Here is a 27,968-nt window from a genome sequence, read left to right on the forward strand (position 1 = left end):
CTCATTAATTCTAATGCTGTATACATTTCCTTTGTTGAAACTGACCTAGGTCAGAAGTCTGTGTGTACAGACAGCTTACAAATGCCTCTCAGACCACACTTAACTCTTAAATACTTTATGTAATTTAGTTATTCCTCAGACCTCCATTCCTGCCTCTGAAGGCCACAGTGGGAATTAATTATTGATGATAATGTGCTGTTTAATGGCAACCAGTGTCTAGTCTCAACTAACAATGTCGGCCTCAGGATCGAACGTTGACCTCGTCAGTGCCAACTGCCTGTGACAGTTTATGCTGTATTTGGTAGTCAGCAATGAAATGCTTTAAAACCCTTTTGTTTTTTTCAAACAACTATAAATTGTTGAATTTGGCAAAGTTTATTATGTGGGATAAAATTCTAGTTTTAACCTTTCACTTCCCCTCAGTGAAAGAGCAGCAAATATACTATATGCTAAATTGTCACATGAAATTTAGATGTCAGAGAAGGGAGATGAAAGAAGTCTCTCCAGTTAACTATTGTCACAAATGTACGAAACCACAGAAAAATGCTTCGTGTTCTTTCCTCCCTTTGCATGATGAAAAACATTACAACTACAGGGTGTGTATTCATTAGAATTTAAAAATATAGGAAATTGCCGACGCTAATGCTTCATTTATTTCTTCTTCTTTCTGGATATTCTTTTCAATAGTTAGTTTCTGCAAAGTACATCAAATGAAAAAGCCCAGGAAGAGCATGCAAATATTCATTAGATACCTGGAGGAGTAAATACAAAGGAACATTTTCAGTGAATACAGATGAGGAAATGTTACTTTTGTTTTCTTTGCTTCACTGTGAGAAACCCACACCACTGAACAAATTTTAAATGTTATTTATCTTTGTGCACCAGCCCCTAACCAAAAATTAAAAATCCACATATATCCAATATGATTGACAGGTATTATCAGTAATGATAGGTTTACTTTGATTTTTAACATCGCACTAAAGGATACATCCTTTTCTTGATGCCTTCTGGGACATAGCACTCCATTTTAAACTGCAACTGTGCAAATAATTTCAGTGTAGAGAGATAGATTCTGTGCTTTTATTGTACTTGGTGTGGTTCCTTTATTCATAAGCAAATCCTTTGTTAGTATTTTCATGCATAACGTCATCTGACATTCTCAGTCTTCTGCTTGCTCTATACCTCATATTTTGTTGAACTTTCTAATTATTATAGAAGAAAGCAAACCTTAACCATGTTTTCAAGTTGTAAGTATGAGGCCACAACTTTTTAAAAAAGCGGTATGTATGTGTGTATGTGGTATGTGTGTGTGTGGTATGTGTGTGTGCTTTGTATGTGTATGCTTACAATGTGAATGTTGGTGTGTGCGTGTAGGTACACTGTTGCAGTTATGAACATGTGGAGGTCAGAGTTACACCTTATGTTAGTTCTCCTCTTCTGCCCTGTTTGAGACAGATCCTGGTTGTTCGCTGCACATTAAACTAAAGTAGCTAACCCAAGAGCTTCTGAGAACTCTCCTGTTTATGCTTTTCGTCTGGTGGTAGAATTGGCATTATAGATGCGTCCTACTGTGTCCAGTTTTGCTGGAGCGCTGGGGATCCTAACCAAGGTCTTCACTTTACCTATTCAGCAGCTCAAGTTTTGCTCTCAAAATCCCCTAAACTATGTTGGTCCTAGGTTACTTGGGTAGCTTTGAATCTCAGTTCCCTAGCTATAAGGATGCCATAAGGAGTCAGTAGATGAAGGACACGTGAAATGTGACACTGGGTGAGACTTTCAGAAGTGGTAGAACCTTCATATGAACATCTACAGCATTTCTGAACCTCATCACAATAATAACGACTGCACTTTTTATTGAGAAAGTAGGTAATTTTGTTTTATGTAAAGCATGACTCTTAAGAAGGGGAAGTTAGTAAGACCTGGAGAGGACAGGAGCTCCACAAGGACCTTGGCACAGTTGTCTTTTCAGAGACTGATTCTCCAACCAAAGAAGACCATGCATGGAGATAACCTAGGACGCCTGCTTGGACGTAGCCCATGACAGCTCATTCTCCAAGTGGGTTCCCTAGTAAGGGCAACAGGGAATGTCTCTGACGTGAACTCAGTGGTGTGCTCTTTGACCTCGCATCCCCAGTGGAAGGAACAACCTAGCTAGGCCACAGAGGAAGACAATGCAGCCAGTCCTGGTGAGACCTAGGGTCAGATAGGCTAAGGTCAGATGGAAGGGGAGGAAGACCTTCCTATCAGTGGATTTAGAGAGGGGCATGGGAGGAGATGAGGGAAGGAGGATGGGATTGGGAGGGAATGAGGAAGGGGGCTACAGCAGGGATACAAAGTGGATAAGCTGTAACTAATATAAAAAATAAAAATAATTTTAAACATAATGAAATCTATACACCTACAAACGATAATCAATTGAGCGGACATGGGGTAAGATGATCAATCCTCGTTTAGAAAGACAGATGGGATGTGCATTGAACGTATGACAGGAGTCTACTGAGCGCATCTGAAAGACTCTAACTAGCAGTGTTTTCAAAGCAAAGACTCATGACCAAACCTTTGGCAGAGTACAGGGATTCATAAGAAAGAAGGGGAGTTAGTCTGATGGGGAAAGGATAGGAGCTCCACAAGGACCAAATATATCTGGGCACAGGGTCTTTTCTGAGACTGACATTCAACCAAGGACCATGTATGGATATAACCTAGAACCTCCACTCAGATGTAGCCTGTGGTAGCTCAGTAACAAATTGGTTTCCCAAAGTGAGGGGAACAGGGACTATTTCTAACAGGAACTCAATGACTGTCTCTTTGGTCTCCCCACCCCCGAAGGGAGGAGCAGTCCTGTTAGGCCACAGAGGAGGGCTTTGCAGCCAGTCCTGAAGATACCTGATAAAACAGGATCAGATGAATGGGGAGGAGGTCTCCCCTATCAGTGGACTTGGAAAGGGGCATGGTGGAGATGAGGGAGGGAGGGAGGGACTGGGAGGGAATGAGGGATCGGGACATGGCTGGGATACAGAGTTAATAAAATGTAACTGATTAAAAAAATAATAATAAAATAAAAAAAAGAGGAAAAAAAGTTTTTACTTTGATCATGTTTGTGTTACATGACATCCATTTGTCACGTGGTATAAAGAAGTCATTCATGTTTGAGACTGTGTGTTTTCAAGTTTGATGTAGAAGCAGTATTTCACCTTCCTACTTTTGAGTCAATAATCATTTTTTAAAATGTACATTTACTATAGCAAAATTGCTGTCTTAAATACGGTATTTAATAACACAATTTGAATAAGAAACCGAGGACATTAAAATTTTATAAGCCAAAGGAGCTAAGCAGTGATTTCCAAATGGAAAATTTTACTGTCATTGATTTACATGGTTATAAAGAAGAAAGCTAAAAGAAACCATGTATTGACTCATCAAAGTAAACCAAGATCCTGATAGCGATATATTCTATAGTATTCTTGCCTATATATTACACTGGATTTTTTAATATCAAAAAATGAAAAGGTAACAAAGTCTCAGAAGCTGCCTTTCTTTAAAAGCCTCCACTCCATTTGCTCAACCATGTTCATAGCAGCTTTATTCATAATAGCCAGAACCTGGAAACAACCCAGATGTCCATCAGCGAAGGAAGAGATACAGAGATTGTGGTATATATACACAATGGAATACTACTCAGCAATTAAAAATGAGGAAATCAAGAAAGTTGCAGGCAAATGGTAGGAACTAGAAAAGATCATCCTGAGTGAGGTATCCCAGAAGCAGAAAGATACACATGGTGTATACTCACTTATAAGTGGATATTAGACATATAATATAGGATAAACACACTAAAATCTTTACACCTAAAGAAGCTAAGCAAAGAGGGAAGGAAGGTGGGATTGGGAAGGAATGAGGTAGTGGTCTACAGCTAGGATACAAAGTAAATAAACTGTAATTAATATTAAGAAATAAAAATTTAATTAAATAAAAAAAGTAGCTAAGCAAGAAGGAGAACCCTGGGTGAGATGATAAATCCTCACTCAGAAAGGCAAATAGGATGGACTTCGGAAGAGGAAGAAAACAGGGAACAGGACAAGAGTCTACCACAGAGGGGCCTCTGAAAAACTCTACCCAGCAGGGCATTAAAGTAGATGCTGAGGCTCATAGCCAAACTTTGGGCAAAGAATAGAGAATCTTATGAAAGAAGGGGGAGACAGAAAGACCTGGAGGGGACAGGAGCTCCACAAAGAGAGCAACAGAACCAAAAAATATGGGCACAGGGGTCTTTTCAGAGACTGATACTCCAAACAAGGACCATGCATGGAGATAACCTAGAAACCCTGTACAGATGTAGCCCATTGCAGCTCAGTCTTCAAGTGGGTTCCCTGGTAATGAGAACAGGGACTCATTATGTATGACCATAAATCTTTACCTTAGAGTGGAAGCCATTATCTTGTGTAAACTATACTTCTCTCATTAAGTAATAAGAGCTACATACAGTTGTCTTGCAGAACCAGAATTGAGATCATAATTAGCCAGACCACGTCTTGATGAAGACATCTTAGTATCAGTTTCTCCTGAACTTAAATGGAAAAGTCCTATCAATACCCTGAAGATGAGATATCATGGATCTCCTTTTCCTCTCACTTTTCCAACATGTTACATTGATGAAATAGCCTATATCTGCTTTTCACTATTATATCTTTAGTTGGAGTATTAGCATGTTCAGCTAAGCCATATCTGTTGAGTCTTCCAGAATCCAGGCTTTGAAAGTAAAACTTCCTAAACAATAATGCCAGTAAAATTGATCCTTGGGGTTATTATAAACAACTATTTAAATGACATATTAACTGTGTCTTTTATTTTTGAGATTATAATAGAACAACATTATTTCTCATTTCTCATACTAACCTTCAAATCCTCCCATCCACCCTATTTGCTCTCTTTTAAATTAATGACCTCTCTCTTTTTTTTTGTGCTTTATTTTCTTTTGTGGGAAGGTTATAAGGGCACAGAGCTGATATAAAGAGTTGGAGATGAATAGGATTGGGGGACAGGATGTGAAATTCACAAAGAACCAATAAAAAGTTAAATAAATAAATAAATAAAGATAAATTAAGGAGAACATCTTTGTGACCTTAGAGTAGGCAAAGACTTCTCAGATATAAAAGTAGTAATCATTAACACACTATAAACTATCTTTTTATATAGTATTAAGAGCAAATATATATTAGTACAAATTAACTTTTATCATAGAACAGTAGTAAGAAATTAGAATGATAATTCACAAGGCACTAGAAATATCATTGTTTGCAAATTCTGTAAGCCATATTAACTTAAGCAGTTCTTGTAAGTATATATTATCTTTTTCGTCATTTATATACTCTATACTGGGAAATATTTGTTTTCTCAAATGGAAGATAAAGATGTTTTGGGTTAATATGACCTCTCTTTTAAAGTTGTTGTTACATGAATATATATATATATATATATATAACCTGCTTAATCTGTATAATGTTTCTTGTATGTATATCTTCAGGGATGATCATTTAGAACTGGATAACCAATTGATGCTATTCTTCCCTGGAGAAGACAATTTATTGAATCTCAGCATTCCTTAATCACATGTAGTTCTTTGTGTAGGGTTGAGGCCTTGTGGACTTTACTCCATTTAATTTGAAATGCCTATCAAAAGGCACAGTTGTGGAGACCAGTACCAATGGATAAATCTACAAAATACTCCATCCCACATCTAAGGTTCAAGAAATGTTGAAGATTAGGCAGGAAGATTGTAAGAGCCAGAGGATCAGGGAATTTGCTGTAAAAGTTTGTCTCTTAGTAAAGTCAGAAGCTACACCATGACATTTTATCCACGTGACTTCCTAAATATGAACTGAACAAGGACACCAACAATAAACATGCCAAAGCATGTCATTTTTATATTTAATAAAATAAAATGATTCCATATAAAAACTTGACTTTATAAAGTTTTGATGTCATTCTCTTAACTTTTACTGCAGATTCACAGGTAGTGTGAAATCATCTCTGCATGAAGAAAAGTAAGCGAACTGGAAGGAATGGGTATTCTCAGGGATGCATACTGATCAGTCAATGGAGCAGGGTGGAAAAGACGGGTGTTGTAACTTCAAGGCTGGTTAATATTTTTTTCCTGCCCAATAGGTGATCTCCAACTGAGGTCATTTTGTAAAACACACGGCATGTTTCTGAGTTGGTCTTTATTCTTATCTATGCCTCGGTTCTTTATGAATAGTTGGTGCTGTTTCAAAACAAAGAATCTATTGAAAACTTAAGAATTAGAATCTATCTACCTATCACACCAACTGTACAAACACGGACTTTTGGACTTTGGCTGCTGTCTGATTTTTCTGCTGGCACGGAAGATGCATATTTTAGATCACTTTTCTTTTTTTTTTTTTTTTCAGAAAGAGAGAGCTCATATTTAAAAATAAGCTTTAACAAAGCATAATGACCCAGCTCTGAAATACGATATTTCTTTGGCAGTAAAAACTTATTTCTTAATGATCAAATCTCAAACAGCCTGTGAAAATACTAAATTCCGTAAAAAGAATTCAGTGGCTCTTACAGCTTGAAACAAAGAGAATTGTGTGTATTGCATTTGGAAAACTAATTTAGGTGTGCTAGATTATAGATTCTCTTCCTTAACGACTACAAAGTTTTGCAGTCTTGATCTCCTTGCCTCCTACCCCTGCAGACTGCTCTACAAAACTTGATTAGGTACAATAAATTCTATAGTGTATTGCAAGGTTTAACTGCAAATGATTATTTTAATCTGGAAATTTCAATTTTCTTCAAAGGGGTCTTTCATTTAGTATACTGTTTAGAATTCACTTCTTTTGTGGTTCTCCATTTTTTATTAATTTTTAATTTTATTATTATCATTTATTATACTTTATTCAATTTGTATCCTGGCTGTAGCCCCCTCCCTCATCTTCCCCCAATTTCACCCTGCCTCCCTCTTCTCCCCCTATGCTCCTTCCCTAGTCCACTGATAAGGGAGGTCCTCCTTCTCTTCTATTTGACCCTAGTCTATCATGTCTCATCAGGACTGGTTGCATTGTTTTCCTCTGTGGCCTGGCAAGGCTGCATCCCACAGGGGAAGTTGATCAGGGAGCCAGCCACTGAGTTCATGCCAGAGATAGCACCTGCTCCACTTACTAGGGAACTCACTTGGAGACCTATGGTCTACATCTGAGCAGGGGTTCTAGGTCCTCTCCATGCATTGTCCTTGGTTGGGGTATCATTCTCTCCAGGGCCTGCAGGGCTCAGGCTTTTGTTGTTGTTCTGTTGGTTTCCTTTTGGAGCTCCTGTCCCCCCCGGGTCTTTATATCTCCCCCTTCTTTCATAAGATTCCCTACACTCTGCCCAAAGTTTGTCTGAGTCTCAGCTTGTGCTTCAATACCTCAATTACTAGTCTTTCAGAGGTCTGTGGTAGGCTCCTGTCATGCTCCCTTCCCTGTCTTCTGCTTCCAGTGTCAAGCGCATTTGTCCTTTTGCTAAGGTAGCAGCGGGGAGTGCTTAACCCAGGTGAGGGGCACCTCCTTACTCTAAAGGCCTTTTTTTTTTTGTCTAAGAAATGCATTTTGAAAATATTGACTTGGGGATGGGCATGGGTAGAGAAGAGGGAGGGAAGGTGGGGTTGGGAGGGACAAAGAAGGAGACTACAGTTGAGATACAAAGTGAATAAACTGTAAGTAAGAAAACAATTAAAAAAATTTAAATTCTGTCCAACATGGGATCGAAGCAGATGCTGAGACTCAAGGCCAAACTTTGGGCAGAATGCAGTGAGTCCTATGGAAAAAGAGAGACATGAAGGGGACAAGAACCCCACAAGGAGACCAACAAAGCTAAAAGATCTGAGCCCAGAGGGTCCTGCAGAGAATGATGCACCAATGGAGGACATGCATGGAGAGGACCTAGACCCCCTGCTCAAATGTGTCCTATTGGCAGCTCAGTCTCCATGTGATCTCTGAGTGAGGGGAGCAGGGGGTGCCTCTATAATGAACTCGGTTGACTGTTCTTTGATCACTTGCCCCTGGTGATGCAGCCTTGCCAGGCCACAGAGGAAGAGGATCCAGGCAATCCTGATGAGACTTAACAAGCTATGGACAGATGGCAGAGGAAAAGAACTCTCTTTTCTAGTGGACTAGGGGAAGGGGATCGGGGGAAGAGGGAGGGCAGTCGGGATGGGAGGTTGTTGAGGGAGGGAGCTTCAATTAGGATGTATAATGAATAATTTGTGATGAAAAAATTTAAAAGAAAAATATCTATATACATATATACATTATATGTATGCATATATATATGTATATACATACAACCAAACTTTCCAACTTATATTTTATGCAAAACAGGACATTTGTTTCATGTGGAAACTAAAATTGTTACATATACACATGTATGAATACATACATCTAAGTCTGTGTTCATGTACATAGCAAAAACCAGTGCTTAATCCACACTGTAGATTGTTGAACAAAACCTCATAGAAGAAAGAGAAAGTATTGTTCCTGTTCATATAAACCGCTGTAGAAATCAATGTAAGTATGTAGAAGGAATTTTATTTTCTTCCACCTTGAGTCAAATGTGATATGTATATATGCATATATGCCAATGACCTTTATCAATTTTGCCTTTTTAAAAAATAGCAAAACAGTAAAGCATTATTTGAGTTATGTTTGTTTGGCATTGCTCTGTGAAATTGTTCTGCACTGGCAGAAATTAAGAATCCTGACTCCTCAGAACCTCCATGGTAAGAGAAATCCAATTACTACAAGTTACCCTATGACCTCCATGCGCATACTGTGTTATCTGAAACACACACACACACACACACAAATTCAATTGAACATTTTTTTAATTCAAAACAAAAACTCAAACATACAGAACTGGACAACCACACAGCAGTCTGAAGCCCAAGAATGTGAAGGTAAGCAACCGTCTGAGGTGGTCTTCCAGATCTCTACCCTCAATCCCTAATAAACCTAATTCTAATTAGGGAGTCACCCAGCCATGTACAAGTGTCTTAAAGGTAAACACCACTGAAATGAAATCAAAGCAAAACCAATCTTTTTCTCTAAGACTTTTTTCATATTTGCAGGTCTCTTTGGAATTCCCTGGGGATAATGGCCATCAGCAAGCACACTCTTCACAGCTGTGGAGAGCGTGTGGGGAGCATGCTATCCGCACACATCTGAGACTGGGTCACCTGAGCTTTCCTGCCTTCTCTGTCTCTTACTACTTGGTGCTCTGCCTCGGCATCTGTAAAATGACACGAGGGTGTTTGCCTCATGCACCTATTGTGACATGGTTTCTGGTAACAACGTTACCATGGCCCACAGTGCAGAAGGAATCAGGGTAATGTCTGGTCATAAGGCCTGGGGCACATTTGAAAAGAATGTATTAAAATAAAGAGTTCCTACTAAAAAGATGTTCCTACCTTGTCATTAGAAAACGTGAGGAAAAGGGGAATTAAAATATACTAAGAATTCTCCTCCGAGCCCTGTCTATTCTTCCACTGTCAGTGGAAGTAGAATACAGGTGGCCTGACATGCCATTCTGTCACTGACGTCATAGAGCACATAAAGCTTGATCTACGGCATAAATTTAAAGACAGTGAGCTGACGCTTCGTTCCTTACAATGTTAGGTTATAAGACTGCCCTAGAATAGCTGCTTTATAAATAAAGCCTTTCAAAATTTCCATCATCGTTGTATAAGGTGCTTGCTAAAAGTGTGTACTTCAAAATGCCTCGATAGGTAAAGGTGCTTCCACCAAGATTTATTACCGGAGTTTCATTTCTGGAACACAAATGATGGAAGGAGGGAACCAATTGCCCGGGAACTGTTCTCTGCCCTTCACATAAGCTCTGTGCTATGCATGCTCCTCCTCCCAAGAAATAAATGATTGTAAAGCAAAAATAATGTATACCCTGACCCTAAGGAAATGGAGTGTGGATTAAGAGAGTACTATGTCATATACACATTCTGGTGATACATATGTACTTTTGTGAAAAAAAAAAAATGACCCTAAGAGCTACTTAAACAGTTTCTTTTTGGTTTTTGTTTTACTTGATTGAGTCTTCCATATTTCATTTGTGTTTGTGCACATTTGTATATGCATTCTTTTGCATGTGTGTGGCTGAAAATGTGTACATGCTTGTGGAATCCCGTGGTTGCTGACAGTAATCATTCTCAATAGTTCATCCACATTAAAGCAAGGTCCCTCACTCAAACCCAGGTTGTCCAATACAGCGACACTCACTAGCCAGCTTTCTTTGGGGATCTGCTATCTCTTCCTTCAAAGGCTGGAGTCCTCAGCAGGCTGTTACACCCAGCTGGCATTTACCAGAGTTTCTGAAGCTCTCATCTCCCATCTCCATGCTTTTGTGGCAAGTGCTTTCAATCCTGAGCCATCTTGACAACCCCAATGCTCCAAAATTTGTCTGGAAATGAATTAGTAAGACTCCTGACTCCCAGTGCATATAAGTCAATGTGTCTTATTATTTATAGACTATGAACATTGTCCAAAACACTTACAACTTTTAAGATCTATTGACTATTAAAAATGTAAATCTAGCTAAAATTAAATAATTTTTTTTCATTGGCCTCACCAACTCCTAGGATAGAATTCTGCATTATATCTCTGACACTAAAGATATTTCAACTGCAGAAGGATACCAGTCAGTAGAGATGGAATATACAGCTCTGTCTGTCTGTTTTTCATTTCCTTGAAAAGGATTTATTGTAAAATATAATACTTGCTTTTACTTTTAATCTTACTTAGCAAATTTCAGCATCACATCAACTTTACTTCAGATGTTTCAAAATATCTGCAGAATCACTCTAAATACTCTATTTAACCCTCTCTGCCCCCTGTCCTCCTTTTAATCCCAGAGCAACAATAGGTATGTGGCTCTCATTGGTGATCCGTACGGGAATTTCTAGTGTCTGTCTTCCACTCTCCATATCCAAAAGAATTGTTAAAGGTGATGTAATCTTACAGTTGCTTATTTTTCTTGCTGTCATAGTCTTTTAGATTTATTCATGTTAATACACACAACACACATCGACTCATTTTAACCTCAGTACTGTTTTATTGCACGAATACATGTATTTGTGAATGTGTGAGAAAGCTTTTCTTGACCCACACAGAATCTTTGGTAGTTCTGCTTGCACATTTAGTAGAACTACAATTTTTATTTTCAGATGTCTTGTGTCAGTTATAAAGGTGGCAAATCGCATCTCGCTTTAAATTATCTTTAACTCATGATTGGTGGGATAGCACTTATTTCCATGTGCAAAGCAACTTTTTTATTTCATTCTCTGTGAACTCTCACTCATTTTCTTTGTACATCTTGGTGACCTTTGTTCTTTCCTGGGTTGGCTTGCAAATGTGAACACCATTTGGATGCAAAGCTTTTGTGTGTTTCCAGGCTCATCACAAACTTTGCCCTACTGGATAGCATGTCTATTAACCTCTTCAAAAACATTTTTATTTTAGTCTTTTACAACTTCATACATGTATATGAAGTACTTTTGTCAGAATCACCTTTTATTAACCTAACTTACCCATTCCCACTCCCTCTAAATTCTTTCTTCCCAGCAAAGCTTCTTCATGTATTATTTTTCAGTGACACCAAGGATATTATTCTATACTTTCTTGTTTTAAACCTTTAACTTTTCACTTGAATCATTATAATATTGCATATTTATTTGTTCAAAAAGCCTAGCCCATATTGGAAAACATTTGAAATTAATTACTTTAACGTAAAACAAAACAAAAAAAATCAAACAGAAATACTGCAACAATGGCTAGGAAATAGAATTCAGCCTAAATGTCCAACAACTAATGAAAGGATCCTGAAAAATCCCACGCATTGGGATTGCAAAACCATATGGTATCTCTATAACAAAATCCAAATGATGTGTTTTGGAGACTAACACTGAATATGTGAGGTTGACCTTGCATTTTTCTCTGGATTTCATATCAGGAGATATATACCATAGATGTCTCAATACTATAATGTGCCATTTCTAAATATTTACTCTCTTGTTCAGATACTGATAATACTACAATTAACTATATCACTATTAAATAGGCCTTGTCAGTTTCTTCTGTTATTCTATCAGTTGTTGGCATGGATATTTTAAGGCTATATTTTTACAAAGTGATAATTACATCTTTTGAGTAGATTCTTTTCTCATCTGTATTATGTCGTTTGTTGCTATGGATTTTTTTTCCTTTTGCTTCAAATTCTATTTTTCTCATGTAAATATGCCAATTATAGTTAACATTTAATTTTTTACATTCACTGCTTTTTAAAACTTCTATGCAGATTTTTCTTAATTTTCTTTTCCTATTTTAAAATTTCTATTTATAATATATTCATGTTTATTGCAAATACTATTATATTTAGACATTTTTCATTTTCTCTTGTTTTTCTTTGTTATTTATAAGTGATAATTCTAAATTTCTGTTTAATTTCTTCTGTTGCTCTGTAGAATTTGTGTTCAATTTATATTTTTAACCAGAAAGTGCATCCTTGCATTAACATGCATAATACAATAAATATTTCAACAGAGCCTGTACATATACATTATTTCTCTCGTATTCCATGTACACCACAAACATCTCAGCAAATTTTCACATACCCCTAAATTTCATACCTTATCTCATACACACATGCACACAAACACAAAGACACACACACACACACACAGAGAGAAACATAAAAATACACAGCTTATGAGTTTTGCTAAATATGAGTCATTTCATTTAAGGTCAATAGTAAATTATTAGTGAAGCATGATCTAATTTATCTGTTCATATTTCTTTCTTTTTTACTATCTCAGGAAACACTCTTCTTTGGTTATGAACAATCTTTAATAGTTCCAACTTGATGTGACTCCGCCAACTGGGTACTTGAATGTTAATGTCATCCTAGCATTGCCTTGATGGGTCTTGGGTGAGCCATTGCTTCCATGTAGGCACAGCCTTGATTCTTTGTGCCCTCGTATATCATGTATGACTTCTTAGAGAGCTAAAGTAAGAAAAAGTTGGTAAATGTCACCAGAATAGCTTTTGTATATGGAACTGCTGCATTAAATCTTTTCTTTGAATATCTGAAAAACCTTTAAAAACTTGTAGCTAGAAGTTGATGATTGAACATTCCAATAATAAGGCCACTTTACAAACTCCTGTTGAAGCATAATCTATCTGATTAGTCTTCATTTTGTTTACAACATCCCCTGTGATAACTTTTGAGAGCATTTTTTATCTTTAATCTTCTCATAGCTCATATTAAAGTATTCACGTGTTGTTTTAATATATCCTCTTGGAACCCTTTGCATTTGAAAACTATTAAAACTATTTGCATTTCTTATCTATTATAAATTCGGTAAAAAATCTCACTTAATCTTTAAAAAATATGAATCACTTCAAAATTATTTATTATTTTTTACAGATTTTTGTTTTTATTTTATTTTTTACAAATTGAGAATTTCATGCTTACATTCAAAATTTGGGATTTTAAAAATATATTTATTGGTTTGTATAGGTGTTTTGCCTGCATGAATGTTCTGGGAATAGTGTAATTGCAGTGTCTACAGAAGCCAGAAGACAACACCCTCTAGACCTGGAAATAGAGATGACTGTGAGGCATTAGGAGGGTGCTGGGAATGGAACCTTAGTCATCTGGAAGAGCAGCCAACATTCTTAACCACTGATCCATCTCTCCAGCCCCTATATAATATGTTTTGATTATGTCCACCCTCCATTCCTTCTCTCCAATTCTTCCTGTATTGTTACCACTACTGTTCCCTCCAAATTTCATGTGTTCTCCCTATTTTGTTTTGCTTTTATTCCTCTCACATAGTCCACTTAGTTCTGCTAGTACATGTATGGGTATAGGACCACCTATTGAAGCATAGATAGCTTCTCAGGGTCTTCAATCCTTTAGAAAATTAATATCCCTTCTCCTAGGAGCCATCAACATCCAACTAATCTCCAAATAGGCTTGGGACTTTCTGATCACTCCTGTTTTGGGACTTTAGCTTGGTCTTCTGTTAGTCTTGTAGTTACAGGTGCTGTCAACTTTTATGTATAACTTTGCCCTTATGTATAGAATGAAGTGCTTTTCTGTAGTCATTTACTGCTTTGGCTTTTACAGTCTTCATATAACTACTATATTATGATCACTGAGCCTTTAAATGAAGTGTAAATATGTGGATCAGATACAGATATCCCATTTGAGAATGAGAACTCCACAGTCTTTTTCCTCTTCACATGTGCCTTATATGGATATCTATGTTAAAATCAATCTACTATAAGAAGTTTCTTTCCTGATGAAGTTTAAGAGGTTATGAACAATAAGTTGTTAGAAATCAGCTGAACATGCATCCAACAGTAGCAGTTTCTACCCTGGAGCCAGTGATTTGTCTAGTTAAAAGTTCTTGGTTCCCTTAATGGTGTCAGAATGGGTTCCATCTTGTTGAGTGGGTCTAAAATACAATCATAAAGTAATTGTTGCTGTGATATTATGTTGCCACCATTGTATCAACGGGCACCACCTCATGCCAGGCCTCATATAATATCTCAAATGATTCACAAATTAAGAATGATTCTTTTTCTTCCCCAACAGAATACATAACATGTTCCAATTTACGAAATCCAGCCAGGAGGAATGAAACTACCAAGTAAGTATCAGTTTACCAATGTTTTCAGAAATAATGTTTTATCATCAAATCCTTCTGGAGCTGAGACTCAACTGTTTCCCTGGAGTGTTCCTGATGTATGAGCTGACTTCTCACAGTGGTTGTCTCAGTCATCAAATTGACCGTTGCAATGTTTCAGTGCTTACATTCAGTTAACAGTCATTTTACCTCATAAGGGTACCAATGTATAAAAGTGGTTATCCTGGCAACTCTCCTATGTGTGTTGTTAAAAACACTTCTTTTTTATTACTACCTATTACTAATGATTTTACTGTCAAATTTATACATTAAGCCTTTATCATCGGTGTAAGTATAAGATAGGACCCAAGACAAGCAGCGCTTATTACTGTCTGTGGTTTCAAACATTTGCGAGATTTCTGGAACAAACTTCTTTGAATGAAGTGGGAGTCACTATATTCATTGTAATGTGATGATCAAAGAGTTGTCTACCAATGACCCAGCCCTTTGCATAAACACCTTCCCTTGACTATAAAATGAACTTTTAGCTATATTTTAACTTATGAATAACATCCCCTTATAAAGTGGTGATGAAGAGATCCTGAAGAAATAACCCCAGTCCCTAGCCTCTTGAATTTAAGGTAATCTGAGGGAAATTTGCCTTAACTGCTCTAAGACACTATAAGAAGTTTCAAGGAGACAGCAGTGAAATACATGCTCTAATTTTGCAAGAAAAAAAAATAGCCCTAGTGTCTACAGACAAAACAAGATAAATTTTACTAATAGCTAGTGAGGTTTGGAGTTGTCTCAAAACTCCGGTGCTGCCTCAATATGGCCAACACTGTAAACTCAGCAATTTTTAGCAAGTGATACTAATAGCCACTGTCCTTTTGAGCACAAACTTTTTGAGATAAAGAATGTATTTTGTGTTTAGACAGTATGCAAAACATTACTTGGAAATTTAATACGTGCAAATATCAATTGTTATTCTACAATTTCCCTTTTCATTTTCATAATTCCATATTTTTTCTGAACATTAGCATTGCATTTTTTATTTAATTATTTTATTCCTGCTCAAGAAAACTTTATAAATTCATTTTTTTTGTGTGTGTGTGTGAACACCATTTTTTATTGTTTGAAAAAAAAAAGAAAAAAACATTAGTGTTTGACATCTACCTCGCAGCGGAGAAACTGTTCCTTTGTTACCGTCATAATTACTTTTGCGAAAAATTCAAACAACTATTGTGTTGATTTATCGGCTACATCATAAGGGTCAGTCAGGTTAAAGCAACAAGAACATTTGCCACTGTCACCTTGCTGTCTTCATTTCTGTATCTGTTAAGATGTGAGTCTGAATACTTACAGAAACGTAATTGTGAAGAGAGGTTCATGATAGAAGGCCCTTTTTCTCTTTATTGTTACACTTAGGGTTCAGAAGAAGCCCATGTTTCCTGTATTAATTTAATGACCCTACCCGTTGGAATTCTGAATTTCCCCTCATTCTTCAATATGAAGAAGAAAGATGAAGAAGCTTGGGGGAGGAAGGTGACACACTTTTTTACCTTAAGGACATCTGTCATAAGGAGTAAGCATAACCTATACCCTCCCCTAGCAGCCCTATATGGTGGTCATTGGCCCATGCATACATTCCAAAGCTTTTACTGATTTTTTTTATAGATTCAATTTAAAATTTTTTTCCACATTAGATTTTGATCTAGATTTGACAGGTAATTACTATCTTTCTGGGAATTCTATATAATTTTTACTCATATAAATTTGGAGTTGACCATTACTCAAATAGAAAACTTTAATTTTTTTGAGATTGTAATTACATAATTTCTCCCTTCCCTTTCCTTCCTCCAAACCCTCCCATTATCTTCCCCTTCTCTTTCAAATCTCTCTCTCTCTTTCTGTCAATCTATCTCTGTAACACACACACACACACACACACACACACACACTCTCTCCTAAGCATAAAAATACAACTTGCCCAGTCCGTATAATGTTTACTCCCCTTTTAATCAAGACCTCATTCCAATAGTCCTGCTTTGACCTGCACCTTTACCACTAATATTGTGTTGTTCAACACTGACACAAGCTCATGCGTTTGCTTAAGTTTTGCTGTGAGGCTCTTTCTATGGAGCCTCTCACTTCCTTAGAGAACTCATGCATCGAGTACCCAACTTGAGAAACAGAAATATTTTTAATTATTTTTTAAATACAGGTTCTTCATAGTAGCCACAGGTTTTAACCAGTGGTCCTTAACTCCTTTTGATTCAAAGCAGGTGTCTTTTGTCAAGTTTTCAAGACTGGATACAGACATTGTGTATCTCCTACATTTCAGGGACTTTTTGTTCCTAACGAATAAAGTCATTGTTTCCAATTGTAGTATTAAATCATCAAAAATTCCACTTTCACCATCCCTTCTGCAGCTTGACATAACACAGTAGCTGTTCTGCAGTTGCTCCTTAAAACAGCAGAATGGTAAAGAATACAATTAGGATTTAGACAGCTTGGAGCCAAACACATGTTCATCTTAACTGCTGTGCGACTTTGGTGAATGACTGGAGTCCTTTGCTTAGTTTATCAGTTTGAAGGATGATGCTAATAATAGTAACTCATGGGACAGTAAGAGGTTAAAAAAGTCAATATTTGTATAGATTTGTGTCTGCTTTCTAGTAAGCGCTCAATAGCTGTTGCCTATTATTCCCTAAAGATTTCAGATCCTAGATACCCCTCTGGCTTTCTCTGCAGGACAATTGTACTCTCAGTAACCTTTTCTTCAGTAGAATTGTCTTGAATACAACTTAGACATTTTTACACTTATGTCCCAGACATAATCTTTCTATAATCTTGATTTTAATGATCTCATTTTCTGACTACAAATATCCCACTTTTTTCTGCTGCTATTTCAATGACAGTAATCCTTCAGTCCCAGTCCAAACTCACAATCCATTGAGCTTAACCACATATGTGATGCTTCTCAAACACTTCAAACTCTCACTTTACCTCATGCATTCTGAGATGCATAATGGATCTGTAGACTACTACCTCTACCTACACCCCTTATTTGCTGTGATTTCTTGCTCTGTGGTACGTTCTTGCCAATGCCTTTTTCGTAGTTAAATCCATCTTCCTCAGTACTCAGCTCTTTATATGTGAGTTGGATGGCAACTAAATAAACACTGGGCTGACTGATCTAACATCAAATAAGCCATAAGTGTTTTTTTTTCTTTTTAAATGAAATTCTGTAACATTCCAAGATGAGTGATGTTAAATTCTCTAAAAGATAATCACACATCCTCCTTACTCATCCTAAAGCCACCACCTTTGCCTATAACTCATGCTATGTTTTTGACTAAGAAAATGAAAGTAACAGCTGAGCATGGATGGAACTAGAAAATATCCTGAGTGAGGTAACCCAGAAACAGAAAGACACACATGGTATATACTTGCTTATAAGCAAATCTTAGCCATATAATACAGGTTAACCACACTAAAATCCACAGACCTAAAGAAGCTAAATATCAAGGAGGATTCTAGGTAGAATTCTTAATTCTTATTCAGAAGGGGAAATAGAATAGGCACCAGAAGTGATTGAAGAGTGGGAAAAAGACTGGAGCCTACCAAAGATGCCTTCTGAAAGACTCCACCTAGCAGGGGATCAAAGCAAATGTTGAGACTCACAGTCAAACTTTGGGCAGAGTGCAAGGAGTCTTATGGAATACTGTGAGGATGGGAAGACCTGGGGAAGACATGATCTCCGCAAGCAGACCAACAAAGCCAACAAATCTGGGCCCAGGTGAGCATGCAGAGACTGATGCACCAACCAAGGACTTTGCATAGATAGGACCAAGACCCTCTGCTAAGATGTAGCCTATAGGCAGCTCAGTCTTCATGTAGGTTCCATGGTAAGGGGAGCAGGGGCCACCTCTGAAATGAACTCGTTAGCTTGTTCTTTGGTCACTTCTCCCACCAACAGAGCGTCCTTCCCAGGCCGCAGAGGAAGGGAATCTCGATGAGATTTGATAACCTAGGATCAGGTGGTAAGGGAGGAGGACTGCCCTTTGTATAGACGAGGGGAGGCGGAAAGGGAGGAAGAGGGAAGGAGGGTGGGACCTGGAGCAAAACAGAGAGGGGGTTACAATCAAGATACAAAGTGAATAGATTATAAAAATAAAAAATAAAAGTAATGAGAAGAGGTTGTTCACTGGTCCCTTACAACCTCCACCTACTTACTTTGCATGTTTGTTTGTGCATGCTTTACAATTTCCTTTCCCTGGGTATGAACTAAGCATTTCCTCATAGAGCAAAGCTTCCTGTTCATGCACCCTCATGTACTCTTAAAGTTCTTTTCATTGATATGATTCTATCAGTCTCAGAAAAAAACTCTGGGCCCAGATTTTTTGGTTCTATTGTTCTCCTTGTGGAGTTCCTGTCCTCTCCAGGTCTTACTATCTCCCCCTTCTTTGATAAGATTCCTTGCACTCTGCCCAAAGTTTGTTTATGATTCTCAGCATCTGTTTTGATACACTGCTGGGTAGAGTCTTTCAGAGGCCCTCTGTGGTCGGTTCCTGTCCTAGAATAGTTTCTTTTTTGTGGAACTCTTATCATTCACTAATCTCTCAAGTTATTGCAACCGATAATTATGACTTGCTTTTAACACTAGTTAGATACATGGTTCTAAATTTTATCTACACTATTACAATTCCCAAGACTAAGTATTATATGTAGATGTTAAACAAAGGTATAATAATGGGCATATTTCCAGCTATTTTATCCCCACTCCTTTACTCCATTGTATTTTTCTGTATTCCCCAACTCACTACCCTACTTACAGTTAATTGGGGTTAAGAACACTCTAGAATATGACTTGCTTCAGTCATCCTAAGCATCCAATGAATAAAAAGAATTCATTTTGCTTCTTAAATATGTCTTCAGTCCAAATACATTTGACTGCCATTTATTGTTTTTAGCCTTACCCGTTTCATTGTTATCTTGATCTGGAGTTTTGTAATAGCTTCTCACTGCAACTATTAAATCCTCTCCCCAGATTAATTTTCATATGGCAGGCGAACCCTATGGTAAACCCTCTTGACAACATGACTAAGTTGTAGTGAATTTTCAAATGGAGTAGAACTAAAATACTAGATATAAGTAACATAGACTATAGAGATAAATGATAGTAATTAAAGCATTCCACATTTGTTCTACTAGATAGCAACTAATTAAATCCATGTACTGTATTTTAAGAGTTGCTGGGGGAGGGGTTTTCTATGCCATGAAGCAATGTTCAGTGAAACTAATTCCCCGGTATAAATTTTCAATAAAGCTGATGAAAGTGCTATATGCTAATTAGTCTTAAAATGGAAAGAGCATTTTTAAACTTAATTAACACTATGTTGTTTTCTGTGCACTGTTGACAGAGACCCAGTTGTATAGGGAACTTCCATTATGAATGTTACAGTCACAATGCATGCTAAGTGTGGCCTTTCACACGGCGAGCCCATTTTTTCTACTGAAGGAGTCTAATAAAGATGAAATTTTATTCAAAGAATGAAATACCATTAGTGAATAAAGATTTAGAATGGTTAGGCTCAGAGGAAAAAAAAGGTAGGCATTCTCTTAAGTACACAAATCTTTGCATAATGTTATAAGTGTAGGTCATCTTTATCACATGGTATGTGCTTACTGGTATCTTCCTTATCTCTGTGAAAGACAGACACCATGTAAGACTTGTAGCCACATGACCAGTGGAGAGATGTGTTTCTGTTGTGTTTGACTTTGTGCATTTTCTGCCTTTCTCTTTTGTCCTTGTCACTCCCATTTTCATGGCCATTCCCGATTCATTAACTGGGTCGTCAGGATGAAGTAAGATACCGTGTAAACCAGCCATGCTGCCTAAGAAGAAAGACTTGTGGAATACCAGTCTTCTGTATCTCCTGGCATCTTCCACGAAACAAGCCTTTCTTTGGTGGTGTAAGTAGAACAGCAAAGATAAAGCATCCATGAAAGACAAAGGTGGTGATCTTGACTTTCTTCAGCTAGAATATGGGAACCTACACAGTCCAGGTCTGCTTTTGAATTTCCAGTTCATATGCACTTTTCTTTGTTCTACCACTTCTTAGCTTTAGAGTAGCTGCTACTTAATTGAGGCTTCTTTTCTTTAAAACTGTAACTAGAGAAGGTTAAGGTTGTGTGAAAAATATCATATGGTCACAGGAATCTTATCCTTCTATGGCACATCCTTTTGGTTTGCATTTATTAATTGTATGTTTTCATGTATAGCTTGGTACTCATGAAAAGTTTAGATAATAATTTGTGGGGCTCAGTATTTTCCTTTGACCATTGTAGATTCCAGGGATGGGACTCAGGTAATCAGGCTTGGCTACAAGTATCGTTATCCACTAAAATGTCTCATGTGCCCTTATAGCACATTTTAAAGAAACACACTCATGGAATGTTCTCAGTCCAGAATCCCCAATAAAAATGGCAATTTTTCATATATTTCAATTTTCAGTTATTAAAAGTGGTATAAGGACAACTCCCCCCTAAACTCCTTCATTTTGTTCTAGAAATTTGATCTTGTTAACTTTTGACAGGCTGCAAATTGCTTAATTCAAGTTCTCCATTCCTTATTATTAGGATTGACAGAAGACCTGAAACCAGGTTGTGTTCTTGTCGCTAACATGGACACATAGATGCTAAGCTTAATATGTGCCTTTTTCTGTAAATCTCTAAATAATCCAGCAATTTACCATTTTGCAAAATAAGTAGCTCAACATTTCTTTTCTTTATGCATTCTACTAACTACACAACAGCATAAATTCAATAAGAGTAATGGCTCTTTGGAAGGCAGAATATCTCAAAATAATGATTGGAATGTGTTTATGTGCATGTAAGGCTAGATTAGCCATCCGTGATTGACTCCTGTCATATTGTTTGAAGTATGTGTGCTTTTCACTACAAATCCCTAAGCGTAAGGAAGTTAGGGAGTGCCATTCCAAAAATTTCTTTTGGTCAATTTTTAGTGACTAGGCAGGCAAATAGTTTGTTGCCTTGAGTAACAAGGAGAAAAAAAATCCAATTTCCATAATCTCAATTTGTTTGTTATCTAAAACACTGAAATGTGTCTGTGTTTCTGCATGGTTTCTTACATAGATTAAAGTAAAAGCAGTAGGAGTCACAAAGTATAGATTGTCATAGAATGAACAAATAGAGCCGTGCATGCTGGGCAAGAACTCTTGGCAGCTCTTCCCTGAAAGCTGTGGAAAGCCTGCTGCGTAGAGCCCTAAGGCATACTGACAGTGAAAAAGCATGCTGATAAATAATGTTTTAAAACATTTAATTAATAACTAAGGCTACAGTATGGATCTCTTCTTCCTCAGACATGAGAAGGTTGGTTGTTTTCTTCTTTTTTACTTTCCCAAGAGGTAACACACAGAAAGTATTGGGAAATGCTAATTAGTAATTTTGACTGTATAAACTTTGTAAACTAAACAAAATGAGTAGTGAGGGAATAAAATATCAGGGCAATCAATGACATTGCTCATAAAAAATAACAATAGGATAATGTTGTGGGGAAAGACAATAGAGTGTTTAAAAACATAGGGTAAAGGGTCGTATACATGGGATTGTAGCTTAACGAATGCCCCAGAACATCTTTTCATCCAGGTAAGAGGCCCTGTGAAGATGTTCTTAGGTTAAACTGAAAAAAAATGTATGCAAAATACTTAATGTGGCAAACATTAGGCACTGGATCTGCTTTAGCTATTAATTACAAAATATGGGATCTTCTGCAGCTCCCTCCCTTGAAGAAGAGCGTGAGAATATGATAGAATTCTCCCAGCATATGCTACAGTATTCCTAGAAGGAATGCTTTGTACTGAGAGCCATTGGCTAGACTAATCCAGGGGACGAAAAGTTAAGAGTCTTTGCTAGCTGAAGTACATAGAACTGGTAGAAGACTCTTACTTTCCTTCTCCTTTCAGAACTTCCTCATGGATGTCTTGGGGATCCTAAAATGAATAGTAGAGCCCTATGGCCTCTGTTCCATAACAGAAAAGGGATCACCTGTAAGTCCTACTGGAACTGAAACTATGCTCATGAAATCCACTGTGGGGCTGTCTTCTGTTCTTTTGGATAAATTGTTTCTGTATGGGTTAGTGTATAATTGGAAATCCCATCACCTTCCTCAAGGGATCTCTTCCTGACCCATGTAGCGTTGGTGGGAGATTCAAGCATTCCCACATCATACTGTGGTTTTGTCTTGGCTTCTTGCACACAAGCAATTGCTCTGTTTTCTTGCATAGGTTTCTTCCCCAGTCTATGTTCTCTGAAAGATCATGAATTGTATTCCACGGGCCTAGCATGTTGCCATAAATTTCTTATGTACTTGATAATCTCCATAGGCACTTAATCATGAATGAGTGAATGTTCTAGCTGTTTAGGTTGCTGTTTTGCAATGCTAGAGTCCTTCAGGAAGCTGTATATTCTTTTTCTGTACATCTAAAAGATTGAAACAGAAAATTGTTCATGGTAGTAATAGTGAAAGGAATAAATATCCCCTATCCACTCTCATCTCCTTTTTCTTGTGCATTCACACAAAATTTTGAGATTTATTCAGGAGAAAAAGGAAGGTGCAGAACCATGAGCCTTGTTCACACCCTGTTTGACTCATAAGTTTGCTGAATTGTGTTGTGTACTAGAAAGTCACCTTTAGTATAATATGATAAAGTGACAAAGGGATTAGAACATTCAGACCGTTAGAAAACTTGAGGTATAGCCTGCAAGTGGCTTTGAACGCTGCAAGGCACTTCCATTCTGTAGTTCTATTCATGACCAACATCTGAACACAGATAACATCTGATTTCCCCCATAGGTGGCCATTGTTAGTGCAATGAGTTTTGATAAATTATTTCTAGACCCAAAGATTCTTTGACTTGAAGGGCTTGACCAAAATTCCTTTGTGTGTAAACAACAGGAAACTGAAGCTCTTACACTCTTCTGATCCACTTGTCTCCAGCTCTCTTCCAACCACTAGCAACAAGTTTTGTTTTGTTTTTGCTTTTCTAATTTGAGGTTCAGTTACATATCTGAATGCACCCTCACATCTTTTCTATCTTCCTAATGATCCGTCTTCGAAATCATTTTTTCTTCCTCTTTCATCTTTTACTGATTTGGCACTAGAGGAGCTGCCTGGTACCAGCTAGGATTTTTACCCTACTCCAATAGCCTTGCATTGTGATTGGGAGACTAATTTGCTTAGGACTTGTACAATCAGGAGCTCTTTCTCAAAACAGAAGCAGCAAGCTGCTTCACACCAACGTATACTTGGCCTCTCTCCTGTCAATCCATATGTAGCAGATGCAGATAGAATCTGTTGGTTGGCAGAAGAAGCTTTGTGCACATGGCTCCTATTTTTAAGCCTCTGTTGGTTTCCATGTGCAGAGAATGTGGCTTGGTGCGGATGGACTCTGAATCTCTCTCTCTCTCTCTCTCTCTCTCTCTCTCTCTCTCTCACACACACACACACACACACAGAGAGAGAGAGAGAGAGAGAGAGAGAGAGAGAGAGAGAGAGAGAGAGACCTAGATTCAAAAATCCATGCAAGCAGACTAAAAATGAGATACTTGGTGCCAATGTGTGTATGTGCGTGTGTGTGCACACACATGTGTGCTGTGTATATTGACCGGGAAAGCATGAATAATTCAACTCTCTCAAACCTAGCCACTGAAGTCTCAGCACTCTGAATGGAATGGCAATGACTCCTATAAATCATACAAGCCTTGAAAGGTCCAATGTTTTTATTGGCAGGTTTTCTCTTCTTTCTCCACCTTTTGAAATAGTATTATTACAGATGCACAGATACATGAAATAATGGCTCCTTGATTTTAAATAATTGATGTGAAAGGATATCAGGGCAGATTGCTGTAATATGTCTTTTTATAGGAATAAGGACCCAAAGATAATTTCAAAAACATGTTGTGTTATGTCATTAATAATAAAAGTGCATTAATTGATTTGGCTGTCATCAAAACAATAGATAAGTTAGACATAGGACACTTCAGATAACTTCCCAGACAGACAAATCCAAGTGATTACCTGATATTTCTTAGTTTTAATAATTCTTTACAATGAGGTGTTTTTATTGTTGTGACTACCTTTCAAAATACTCTTGTAAAATATATCTAAAATTTCTGGCAGAAAAGTAGCTGTTATCCAAAGTTTGTTTTCATTAATTTGCCTTATAACTGATCCTCCACTTTATTTTTCCTTAATCTATAGCCCATCCATCACCATTCTAATACTGTCCACTTTGAATAATTTCATATCTTGGTGGTCTATAACACCTGAGTAAATTCAGAAACAACAAAGTAATTTTGACTTTGTAAGGGACATAATGATTTAGAAGGATACATTTGTACAAAGAACTCAAGAATGGCTAGAAGTGATACATGTAATTGAACAATAGTTTTTACCATTATATTACTATTCACACATATTATTTTAGTATCCTTCAAACCTGGAATAAATAGTGCCATGAATCATAGATAGTGTCTTTTCTGGTGTATGTTTATGATTATTTTTTACTTGTGTGTATGTTTTTTTCCTCTCTCTCTGTGTATGTGCACCTGGGTACAGGTGGCCACTAAGACAAGATAGCCTGGAGCTGAAGTTGAATATCTTTGTGAACTGCAAATTTCATGACTTCCTTGTTTTTAATTGCTGAGTAGTATTCCATTGTGTAAAAGTACCACAATATTTCTGTAACCCTTCCTCCGTTGATGCATCTGGGTTGTTTACAGGTTCTGGCTATTATGAATAAAGCTGCTACCAACATGGTTGAGCAAATGTCCTTGTTGTGTACTTGATCATCTTTTGGATATATGCCTAGGAGTGGTATAGCTGGATCTTGCGAAAGCGCTATTCCTAGTTGTCCGAAAAAGCGCCAGATTGGACGTAGGAGAAAACAAGTAACAGGACAGGAGCCTACCGCAGAGGGCCTCTGAAAGACTCTACCTAGCAATGTATGAAAGCAGATGCTGAGACTCATAACCAAACCTTCGGCAGAGTGCAGAGAATCATATGAAAGAAGGGGGAGTTAGTATGACGTGGGGAGGACAGGAGCTCCAGAAGGACCTAATATATCTGGGCATAGGGGTATTTTATGAGACTGTATTTCCTACCAAGGACCATGTATGGATATAACCTAGAACCCCTGCTCAGATGTAGCCCATGGAAGTATCCAAGTAGGTACCCTAGTAAGGGGAAGAGGGACTATTTGTGACATGAACTCAATGATTGGTTCTTTGACCTCCCTCCCCCCCACACACACCCGAGGGAGGAACAGCCCTGCTAGCCTACAGAGGAGGACATTGCAGTCAGTCCTGAAGAAACTTGATTAGCTAGGGTCAGATGGAAGGGGAGGAGGACCTCTCCTATCTGTGGACTTTGAAAGCGAGGAAAGGGAGTCAATGAGGGAGGGAGGGTGGGATTGGGAGAGAATGAGGGAGCGTGCTACAGCTGGGATACAAAGCTAATAAACTGTAACTCAAAAATAAAAATAAAAATAAAAATAAATAAAAGTCAGTGTTCCTGTCAAAAAAAAAAAAAAAAGACAAAAGAGCCAATAAAAGTTATGGTTTACTGAAACCTGGGGGAAAAGATTAAAAATATTTTTTTCTTAGGACTAAAAGAACTTGCTGCTTAGGAATAAGACTTAGACATTCAAAGGGATTTTTTTTTCTGTTGCCCATGGCCATTCCCTACAACCCATAGGATGCTTACGTTTCTCTCCCTCACTCCTCAGTTGTTCAGTTTACTGTAAGATGCTCTGTGGTACTCCAACAATTTCTGCTACAAACTGAATGTTCCCCATTACTAATGCTTTATACCATTCTCCCCTGCAGAGTCCCTTACCTGGTTTACTTTCATCAGGAGCAGTTTGTGAGCCTCTGATGCTTTTCTGTTTATATTAAACTCTGAGTGTGTGTCAAAGAAGCTGTGAACTAATTACCAGCAGGCTGTGATACCTCCCTAAAACTCAGTCTTAGTTACCTGCTTTTCCTTTCATCATTAGTCCCTTGTTTTTGTTTAGAGTTGAATTAGAGAAACTGTTTTACGGGCTATTTTCCTAAGTGCCTTTTAAGAGCAAAAGAGAATATATACTTTAACAAAAATATGTATAGATGCAATTCTGTATTTTTCCATTAAAAATGTTCCCTACATGTTCTTGTGCATGTTGAACACACAGTCTTGCTCTTCCTTTTAGCCACTCTTCCTTCTGACCACTGACAGTATTTTCCTACCAACCATCTTTGATAACCCATCAAATTAATTTTGGGTCACTACCACCTTGTAAAGCCAGAGTGGAACTAGTGATTGCATCTTTTTGTGTTGGTTTAAGCACTGACATCTGCCCATGTCAGGAAATCTATTAATGTCATATGATCTTTGTCTTTTTAAGCCTTGGTTTCCCCAGGTGCTCTTTGAGAAATAATATAAAAGTCCCTTTGTGCTGTGTAGACTAATGATAAAAATTATTGGGCTAATGTTCGGAAAGTGTCTCAGAATTCTCTTATGAAGCCATTACACAAGCAGCAACAACTATTATTATTTTGCTATTTCAGCCTCCTTATTTTTCATCTCTCAAAGTCATTTGGGTCATTTGCTATGAAATTTTCTGATTCCTTGACAATTTTTAATGGCCCTTTGAGGGCTGCTTAATCCCCTTGTTGATGATCCATCTGCTGGCACAGTTCATGCTTTTTTCACAACATTAATATTCAGGATTAAGAAAAATAGTTGTAGCTATTTTGTGTCCCAGTGAAATTGCTTATCTTCTGGAGGTGAAATTTATGATCTTGCATTTTGAATTGGATTTGTGTAGTTTTTGCAGCCTTCCTTTGTGGAGATGTGGATATGGAGCTCAGCAATATGCCTTGTTAAGGAGAGTTTTGGAAGGAAATATGAGGACCATGGCATTCTCTGAAATCACTGTCATGTTTATTATTGTATGACTGTATTGATGCTCTCTCCACTGAAACCACAGAGTAGCAATGTCAGTTCTTCAGTATGGAATATGGGCTGTGAATCTTTGTGTATGCGCATGGTGTGTGTGTTCTTAAATTCACATTTTCACAGTCCCAATTTATTTCTAATATCAGAGATCAGACCTCTACTCTTGCCTGATGTGTCTAAAACAAAAAGGGGGAACTGTAGAGAGCTGCGGAATGCTATGCCTTAAAGATGGAGCTGGTTTCTGCCTTC

Source organism: Meriones unguiculatus, chromosome 10, assembly GCF_030254825.1.
Source record: "Meriones unguiculatus strain TT.TT164.6M chromosome 10, Bangor_MerUng_6.1, whole genome shotgun sequence".
NCBI lineage: Eukaryota > Metazoa > Chordata > Mammalia > Rodentia > Muridae > Meriones > Meriones unguiculatus.